This window comes from Leiobunum rupestre, chromosome 1 (assembly GCF_980474605.1).
Source record: "Leiobunum rupestre chromosome 1, qqLeiRupe1.1.hap1, whole genome shotgun sequence".
In the NCBI taxonomy this organism is placed as follows: Eukaryota; Metazoa; Arthropoda; class Arachnida; order Opiliones; family Sclerosomatidae; genus Leiobunum; species Leiobunum rupestre.
In genome coordinates, this window is record NC_143384.1 from 70917016 (window position 1) to 70928557 (window position 11542).

Below are 11542 nucleotides of genomic sequence, written 5' to 3' on the forward strand. Positions count from 1 at the left end.
GACTAATTAATACAAGAACGTTTCGGAGGCACTGAATTTCTTTAGCAAGTATCCCTATATAGGGTCATCTTTAAAAAGTAGTAGACTCAAATCCTATTCTTCAAACATGGCCGCTTCTTTTGATAACTTCGCAAATGCGCAGAGTGAGTGACGCATTATTTATTCGGGAGAGGATAAGAAGAGGGGTGTTTTACGTTTTAGGGTAGCTGAAACGTTCCTGTATTAATTAGTCCAAACTCACAGGGGCACTTCGTCGCTGTCTGTTCTACGATTATGGTGCCCTCTATCTAGTGGGGCTGAAGGTTAAACGTAAAGCGTAATTTTAGAATGAAATTATTATTAAATAAAATTAAAATATCCTTACTGTGCTTTAAAAAAAATAATAATAATAATCAGCTAGGCTAATACCCAAGGCACCGCCTTAGGCCCGACTGTAGATGGCGACTTGAGCGCCGGACTATACTTTGCCTTTTGGCTACTTGTTTTATTATTTGGTCATTTCGTTTTTACCAAACGTATTTTTCCTTTTAAGGTTTTCGACTTATTTTTGCGTCAATAGTAAACCGGCAAAATTTAGGAGATAATAATATATGGCAAATGCGTTTTGGGATAATGAAACCTACGGATTTATACGCGTTATCACAAAAAGGCTTAAAGGAAGAATATTTTAATTCGAAAAATCGTCTGCTAACACGCCCTACTAGGCGCTGACGCTGTGCGTAGCTTCCATGTAACGATGTCTGGAGGCCATGGGCGCGTCAAAATTCTAAAAATTCTTCCCTTGATAGTGAGAATTTTCATTTCTCAAAATTTTGACGGTCCTTCTCACAGGAGGTGACGTAATCTCTTCTCACAGAAGGTGACGTCATCTCTTCTCGCGAGTTCTCTTGAGAAGAGTGAGAATGCCTCCGAGCATTCTCACTTGGCCAAAAAGGGGTATTAATTATAAATAAAAATGGCAACTAATATGGTAGTCATTTTACCTGATGCTGAAGAAAATAGACAGTATGATATTTTTGTGGACGAAAATTAATTTCCGTTGGTTTTCTTTGAGGGCGGGGCTAAATAAGGGTGTGGGGATTTAAACTTTCGAACATTGGCAACACTGCCTTAATGGAAAATCATTCGTTCAAAGAAAATTATGCCAGATTGAGGGAAATTTTCCACATCTTGGGAAATTTTGACCCCTAAAGACGGTAAAAAGGGAAAGGGGAAATCCTACCAAAAATTCGCTTAATCTAGGGAAATTCGAGGGGAAAAATTATTTTATTCAAAGCTAAGATAAAAAATGGCACACCTACATTAAATTGACTTATTATGAAAGATTCAATGGTACAATCATAAGTATTTGGTCGGATTCGCTTTAGCTCGCACCCCTGCAATTTTTTTGCCAATTTGAAAAGTATTCTGCTAAATAACTGGCCCACAGGAAAATAAAATGAGATTTTTATACTGCTTAAATTGTTTATAGTTTTTATTCCTGGCGAGATGTAAATAAAAATTATTTTCTTCAGGACATTTGTTACTTTTGTTTTACAACGTCCTTAGTAATTGTTGTACGCAAATATCATTGTTTTTAGTGTTTTGGAAAACTAGGAAAATTTTAGTTCAAAAAGGGAAATTCCATTTTCTCCACATGGCGTCACTGCGCTTAACCTATTTTTAAGTATTTTTCTTACCCCACGTTGCCGTTGAAACTTAGCTTAACCTCTTTAATATTTCTTCCTTGTATTTATTTTAACGTCAACTACATTGCCTCAATTAAGTTGATATTCGGAGACGAAAGCGTCGTAAACAAAGAATCCGGTAGTCGCGTCGATAAAAAGAGGTCCCGGTAGACCTGACCGCGAGCCCTCGACCCTCGCCCTGCCGTCCCTCTCTGCCAAGTCCTAGCTAAAAGGCCACAACCGCAACAAACACTTGTAACTTGTTAATCCCCCTACGGAAATAATCGAGGAAACCGCGCGTCGCATATTCTTCGTATGTGCAAATTCGAACGATTCCGAACGACTTTTCCCGCTCCATCCCAGCACAATTCACAAACTGTATGCAGGTAAAATTGTTTCTAGTTTTTATTCATTTGCGAGATGAAAATAAAAGTATTATTTTCTTCATCAAGACATTTGTTATTTCTTTTTACAACGTCCCAAGCATAGATATAAGAAATGTATATAAAGGTCTAGATAAATTTCGGGGCCTAACATAAAATACGGAATTGACACCTAGCAGACACCGAGGAAGGCACGTAACCAAGAGCGCGAGCTCTCTTAGCATTTTAGTACTAAGTGCTTGACCTTTCCGCAGGCCGTAGTCTTTAGATACCATCTGTTGGTGACTTTTAGTATAATTTTTAAGCAGGAGACAATGGCTCTCGCGACGATAGCACGAGCTTTCTTACCGATAGATAGCGCCTTATAAGGATAGCCTGCAGAAATTACGCGTTTCTGCTAGCTGTCACCTCCATATTCACTCCCTTTGAAATATTTTATCTAGACCTATATCTATGGTCCCAAGTAATTGTTTTACGCAAATATCATTGTTTTTAGTGTTTTGTAAAACTACGGAAATTTTATTTCAAAAAGGAAAATATCAAGGGTCGGAAAGGAAAATTCAATTTTCGCGACCTGGAATCACTGCTACCTTAGTACAGTGTGAGCAAAGATAATTTAAACTCGTACCCTAGATTCGAAATCACTCTCGCGCGTGGCCGATAGCGTTTACCCACTTCCCGCGGGAACTCAGAAAAAATTCGTTCCATGGTTTGCGTTTTACCGCAACCGATGGAGCCAGTTTTTCTGAGGTCACGTGCCGGAAAAGGGTAAACCCTTCGTTACAAAACCGTCAATTTGAAAGCTCTCAGTATTCGAATCTAGGGTACGAGTTTAAATTATCTTTGGTGTGAGGCTCGGATTGGAAATTAATCAGTAACTTTACGCTCTTTCCTAACAATTACTACCCAACATTTTCAAAAACCTTTATACTTTAGTATGCTTCTAACGACCTTGAAAGTGCACGTAAAGAAAATTAACGGAGTAAAACTGGACTCGTAGTGCACTAGTCCAAAATTATAGACGAAAGTGCGAGGCAAAGTTAAAGTAAAGTTTTAAGACCACAATACAGAAGCTCCTTATCTCGAGCTCACGGAGCATAAACTGTGTAAATATAACCTTAGCCGTTATTATTCGAAGAATATAATATAAAAGTATTATGATCAGTCTCCGCTAGGGGCGGGAGTGGGGCGTGGATATGATCCAACGGTAATCACTTTTTGGCACGATTCCAGAGAGACGGTATCGTCTTAGGCCGCCGGGATTCCAAAGACATTACAGTAATGGATTTTTTATTGTCTGTCTAAGAATGGACGCGGGGGGGGGGAGAGCCACTGATATTGTTTGCCGTCCCCCCTTTGAAATCCTTACGCTGTGTTTTTATGGCTTATACTAAATATAACCAATACATGTAGCCTCTACTGTTTAATATTGATAAGCGGCTGAGTGTTTTTATAACTTTGAACCACATACTATAGATTTTTGTTCTCAATTGGAATTTTGTTCGGGTATTTGATTATATATTTATCGTTTGCCAAGGCTTAGTTTATTTTGGTTTATACTTTACAATTTGAAAAAGTGAAATTTCATTCACGTTCAGCAATCATGACAGCAATGTAAGTGCCCCCTGTGTCAGAGGTAATCAAATAAGCGATCTCGACCTTCAAAATCTTTATCTTAAGAATTTATAACTAAAATGTTATAAAAAAAATAATTGCACTAAACAAGTGGATTTTGACCTTCAAAATGGTGAAGTATATTTTCCTATATTCCTCGTTTGCCAAGGGTTAATTTTATTTGCTTTTATCATCCAGAATTTGAAAAAAAAACTAAAAATTAATTTACGTAGCTTGGCCATGGCCGCCCTTGTGGGCTCGAATTTTTTATGAATAGGAAAAGCATGGGTGACGTCGTGTGACGTAGCACAGCCATTACTCTATAGTCAGAAATAAAACATGCCTGAGTATGTAATCCCATAGAAATGCCATAGGTTAAAAGACGGTCGTTTAAATCAAAGCATAATATTTCATATTTACTAAAGTTACAAACATTCGCCATGCGGTTACGAGCGTATTACCATACTTTTTAAACCATTAATCGTCTGTTCTCCTTTGGGAACAGATTATCGTATCAAAGGATTGGTGACTTAAAGAACAAGGTATAAAGTTCGGCTAGCGGAAATCTAGAGAACTCATCCATGATGACCAACAGGTAATGACCATTTTCGAATGGGCCTAAGTGATCTACCGCCAGATTAGTCCAAGGACCTTCAGGTAGAGGCGTCATTTGGAGTGGTTCTTTAGTTAATTGTGGTGTGAACGCTAAACAAGGAAGACAAGATTGCGCAGCTTGAGCAACCATGGAGTCCATTTTAGGGAACCAAACTTTGATGCGGAGCAGTTGCTTGGTTTTTCACCAAACCTAAATGACCTTCGAGGGCGATGGAGATAACACGTTGTTGAAGCGACTTGGGTACATAAATCCTGTGACTTTTTAGGATTACAATGTCATACACGGTTAGCTCGTTTCGAACGTGCTTGAAAAGTGTAACAGTTTCCCAGTCAATTTCTTCTTGCGTATTGAGTTGTGGGGTCTTCTTTGGATTCTTTCACTACTTCGTCATAGGTGATAGCTCGAGGAACAGCATGGTGAAGAATCATGTTGACTTGGTTTTCAGTCGCTCTTGACAAACATTCGCCATGCGGTTACGAGCGTACCATACTTTTTTAACTAAACAATTAAGCGTCTGCTCTCCTCTGGGAACAGATTGTCGTTTCAAAGGATAGGTCACTTAAAGAACAAGGTATAAAGTAATGGACAGAACATTACAAACACTACCGTCTATGGCGTTGCCTGAAGCAAACTAGATCGGGACTAAAGCAGTGTACTCATCGAGTACACCCACTCGAACTCGAATAAGAAAATTGTCATTATTCGTCGACTATCGAGTAAAAAGAATTGCTTATTCGACTACTCCGTCTGGTTATTTTGAACCATGGCGGTCGACTACTATTTTATTTTTCCATCGTAATATCTAAGCTAAAGCTTCTTTTATTTAGCAACTCTTAATTTCTGTTTAATTAATTTAATTTGATTGACAATTAATTTAAAATAGTTAAATTTCTGACGAAACTAAAACTACTCTCAAACTCAAATGGCTACATCTACTAAAATCCATTATAATTTGCTGATCATTATCGGCGACGAAGAACCAGCGAGAGTAACACTCGAACATCGTTACCAGACGTCCTATAATTATAGCACTATTTGATAATTTCGAGGGAATTTTGGGCGGATACTATAATTTTAAGCGCGTACTATACAGAGTGTTTCAAAATGTTATGCAAAAATTTGAAGGAGTTGTAGGGGGTGAGTTGAGAAGTATGCCTGTTTTTCCCCATTTTCCTACGAAGAGCGCCAGAGAGCTTCAAAGTGTGGCCTACTAGCCCCTGGAAGAAGGCTGCAACAGGCGCAAAACCAAGCACCAGGGACTTTAAATACTGTTTAAGTTTACTTTTTTACGCTGGTTACCTCGATTTGTTTACAAAGTCCTTTTTTACACGAGCCCAAACCTTAATGTTCGCATTTACCTGCTGCTTGTTTTTGTATAGTATCATTTTTTCGATAATTTGTTATTGGCGGAGTATAAAATCGATAATTTGTTGGTCGAAAGGCCGATTTAAATATTTGTCACTTATAATATTTGCAATTCTTTCGTTAAAATTTCCGGCAAATACGCGGAAACTCCGACGTCATCTCCAGTAGCGGCTTTATGGGTTGCGAGGCCTATATATAGTCAAACATGGAAAGTTCTAAAAACACGAGGCCATATTGTAACAGTTCATAATACATGTTTAGTCCATTACTACAATGACTTCATCAAATTTTGGACACTGTAATAATATTGGAAAGGATAAAATTTTTGTGGATCAAACTTTGATCCAAAATGGTTTTAACCCATAAAGTTTTAGGAAATTTGGAATCGAAATATTTTGATTCAGTGCGATTGTTAAAATTTGTATCCAAAATATTGTAATAAAATAGGATTTGATGAAGTTTTAATACAATTTTGTTTGTATGAAATAATTTAATTGATATTTTATCCCTATTTAAACTGTTCAATTTTGATCATACTGGAAACTAAGCCATCTATAAATGTGAATTTCAACTTGACATGTTGCGAGGCCCTAGGCATTTGCCGAGACTGCCGAATGCCTATGCATAAAAGCCGTCACTTAAAAGCTGTCTTGGATGGGTCGTGGAATTTTTCAAGTCTATTGGGATTTTGCATTGAAGGAGCCCCTGAAGCCTAGGAGCAACAAACGCAAGGAGAGCGCAGCTAGCCTTTAAACACGCTAACGCAGTGTTGTGTACAAATTTCATTGGACGAGCCTTTACGCTGAACATTTTACGGAAAGGGCGGAAGACAAGTTTGGTATTTTCCCCTTCCGATGGCAGCATGCGCTAAAGCGTCTAACCAATGAAAAATGTACACAAGAAAACAGGGTTCGAAAAAACCCGGGTTTTTTCCAAAAAGCCCAACCCAGTGGGTTTTTTAGTGGGTTTTTTTTATTCGGGTGGGTTTTTTTAATTTTAGTATACTTTTTCCATATTTGTATTACATGATATGTCAAAAAAAAACCCAAATCAAGAGAAATTAGAAATGTCTTATGTCGAGCCCTGCTAAAAAAGATTGTAGGGACTAGATATCGTCTGCTAGGTAGACTGCTTCACTTTTTTGTGTCTGAAAAAGCTGAAAAGCTTGTAAAAGTGTACAGTCCAGATACTGCAAAGGCAGCAAAGCTGAACAAAAGGACTAGTAGAAATCTGAAGTCATAAGTCTCAACTATTAAGTTAAGGAGCCGGTTAACTTTGTAAATTACTATTAATTAACTAATATATATATATATATATATATATATATATATATATATATATATAAAAGTGATCATTGCACCTTGAAAAAATGCCTTTTCATTAAAATATGAAATTTCAAAGTGGGTTTTTCTCAGGTGGGTTTTTAAAGTGGGTTTTTTGGGGTGGGTTTTTTGTTTTCGAACCCTGCAAGAAAATGCATGACTTTTGACGGTTGCGTTCTCCTTGTGTGGGCAGTGCTGTATTTGATGCTCCTAGCTGAAAGTGACTCAGGCAATTAGCTGACATTGTTGAATTTACTGGCAGGAGTTTACCTCAAATGCGATTGTGAAGGAGGTTTTCGTCAGCTATTTATGTACCTGTTCATGAAGCAAATTACGATCGAAGGAGAATTCATCTTGGATCAAACCAAATTTGGTATTCGCCCGAATATCCCGAACCCCTTTAAAAATGGCCACCAACTTATTTTTCCCCGCTTTTTTCACCTATTATTGGCATAATCATCAGGTTGATACGGTTTTTGCCCTAATGCAAAGCTTAGCTGCACACCTTGACCCGGTCTCAGACTCACCTTAAGCATTTTACTGAAACTCGATCTGAAATCGAGTTCGGGCTCACAGAATGAGGTCGAGATCGTTCAGATATGGTTCAAAGTTATATTAATTTGTAATATGTGTGTCCATAAGTCTATAATATTGTTCCATAAGTTTGACACTTTGGGGAATATTTTACTGAGAGCTAGTAACGGAGTGACGTCATCACAAGAAGAAAATCTCCCTCTAGCGAGGCCATTTTGTGAATGCCGTTTTTCTTAATTATGGATTATTCGATTTGGGCACATTTGTTCGAATTTCATTCGTCCGAACGGTGGTACAAATGTCCGAATGATCATTTGTCTGAATGCCGGAAAACAGGATCGTATGTCCGAAAACGTATTTCATTTTCCCGAAAAATTGATCACAACTTTTCTTGGTGATTTAGTCGTTCAATTTAAGTGAACTTTACTGGCGAATTTCATTTGTTCGAATAATCGTTTGTCCATTTTTTCCAACTTTAGGAATTGTTTTTTTTTAAATATTGTTAATATAAGAAAATAGTAACATTAACGTGAACCTAACCTAACCTAAAATATATAATATATAGATATAGCAGCAATTAAGAAAAAACAACTTGAACAAACAACGATATTTACAATGTAGTTTTTTATTTTTACAATCACCGTGTCTGTCTGTGGGTCTGCATTTTCGGGGCAGTTTCTCGAAGGGTTGGCAAAACCACCGTGTGACGGTGAGCGTTAACGGATTGATTTGCGGTTGGGTTTGGTTTGGTTTGGATGGTGTTTTTTCGTCAACGCTCAGCTTTAATTCAGTTTGATTGCATATTCTGTTATTATTTATGTGTAGGATGTGAATGTTGAGTTCGTGTTGTGATGGCTGTGGATGTTGAGTTCGTGTTATGACGGTTGTGGGTGTTGAGTCTGTTGTGTTTATACGGGCGTTTTCTCTCCAACTTCTTCTGATTGACTTTGGGACCAGGCTTGGAAATAAGGTTTATTTCTAAACTGGTCTATTTGGCCAGTGACTCCCAACTCTTGAATTATTTAAGTGGTCACGCAGACCAGTTGGTTAATAATACGGTAGATAATTTTGAATTAATAAACTGGACACTGGACCAGTGAACCCCTAGCTTTTGAATAAAATTACTGGACCGAGCAATTAATAAACTGGTCTTTGACCCAGTGACCACCTCTTATTTCCAAGCCTGTTTTTGACGTACCGAGTGCTGAATGTTATGCAACCTCTTAGTATCAATTTGCGATGTACTCTAACCACTCAGCCACCAACGCTTATTAATTTGCGGTGTTTTTCTAAAAAATAGCGTTGGCGAATGTCCTTTACAATGTTAAATGTTATAACGTTAGGTACTATAATTTATTCTACATCATTTTAAATATTTATAAATTATATTAATCTTATATTTATAAATTATATTAATCTTATATTTATAAATTATATTAATCTTATATTTATAAATTATATTAATCTTATATTTATAAATTATATTAATCTTATATTTATAAATTATATTAATCTTATATTTATAAATTATATTAATCTTATATTTATAAATTATATTAATCTTATATTTATAAATTATATTAATCTTATATTTATAAATTATATTAATCTTATATTTATAAATTATATTAATCTTATATTTATAAATTATATTAATCTTATATTTATAAATTATATTAATCTTATATTTATAAATTATATTAATCTTATATTTATAAATTATATTAATCTTATATTTATAAATTATATTAATCTTATATTTATAAATTATATTAATCTTATATTTATAAATTATATTAATCTTATATTTATAAATTATATTAATCTTATATTTATAAATTATATTAATCTTATATTTATAAATTATATTAATCTTATATTTATAAATTATATTAATCTTATATTTATAAATTATATTAATCTTATATTTATAAATTATATTAATCTTATATTTATAAATTATATTAATCTTATATTTATAAATTATATTAATCTTATATTTATAAATTATATTAATCTTATATTTATAAATTATATTAATCTTATATTTATAAATTATATTAATCTTATATTTATAAATTATATTAATCTTATATTTATAAATTATATTAATCTTATATTTATAAATTATATTAATCTTATATTTATAAATTATATTAATCTTATATTTATAAATTATATTAATCTTATATTTATAAATGATATTAATCTTATATTTATAAATGATATTAATCTTATATTTATAAATTATATTAATCTTATATTTATAAATTATATTAATCTTATATTTATAAATTATATTAATCTTATATTTATAAATTATATTAATCTTATATTTATAAATTATATTAATCTTATATTTATAAATTATATTAATCTTATATTTATAAATTATATTAATCTTATATTTATAAATTATATTAATCTTATATTTATAAATTATATTAATCTTATATTTATAAATTATATTAATCTTATATTTATAAATTATATTAATCTTATATTTATAAATTATATTAATCTTATATTTATAAATTATATTAATCTTATATTTATAAATTATATTAATCTTATATTTATAAATTATATTAATCTTATATTTATAAATTATATTAATCTTATATTTATAAATTATATTAATCTTATATTTATAAATTATATTAATCTTATATTTATAAATTATATTAATCTTATATTTATAAATTATATTAATCTTATATTTATAAATTATATTAATCTTATATTTATAAATTATATTAATCTTATATTTATAAATTATATTAATCTTATATTTATAAATTATATTAATCTTATATTTATAAATTATATTAATCTTATATTTATAAATTATATTAATCTTATATTTATAAATTATATTAATCTTATATTTATAAATTATATTAATCTTATATTTATAAATTATATTAATCTTATATTTATAAATTATATTAATCTTATATTTATAAATTATATTAATCTTATATTTATAAATTATATTAATCTTATATTTATAAATTATATTAATCTTATATTTATAAATTATATTAATCTTATATTTATAAATTATATTAATCTTATATTTATAAATTATATTAATCTTATATTTATAAATTATATTAATCTTATATTTATAAATTATATTAATCTTATATTTATAAATTATATTAATCTTATATTTATAAATTATATTAATCTTATATTTATAAATTATATTAATCTTATATTTATAAATTATATTAATCTTATATTTATAAATTATATTAATCTTATATTTATAAATTATATTAATCTTATATTTATAAATTATATTAATCTTATATTTATAAATTATATTAATCTTATATTTATAAATTATATTAATCTTATATTTATAAATTATATTAATCTTATATTTATAAATTATATTAATCTTATATTTATAAATTATATTAATCTTATATTTATAAATTATATTAATCTTATATTTATAAATTATATTAATCTTATATTTATAAATTATATTAATCTTATATTTATAAATTATATTAATCTTATATTTATAAATTATATTAATCTTATATTTATAAATTATATTAATTTTATATTTATAAGTTATATTAATTTTATATTTATAAGTTATATTAATCTTATATTTATAAATTATATTAATCTTATATTTAATTAAATATTTATAAATTATATTAATATTATATTTAATTAAATATTTAAAAATTATATTAATCTTATATTTAATTAAATATTTATAAATTATATTAATATTATATTTAATTAAATATTTAAAAATTATATTAATCTTATATTTAATTAAATATTTATAAATTATATTAATATTATATTTAATTAAATATTTAAAAATTATATTAATATTATATTTAATTAAATATTTATAAATTATATTAATCTTATATTTAATTAAATATTTAAAAATTATATTAATATTATATTTAATTAAATATTTTAGTATTTTAATGTAAAATTTGATCTGGATCAGGAATTGAACTCGGGTTGAATTGTATTATTATTATTAATGAAGGGGTGAAG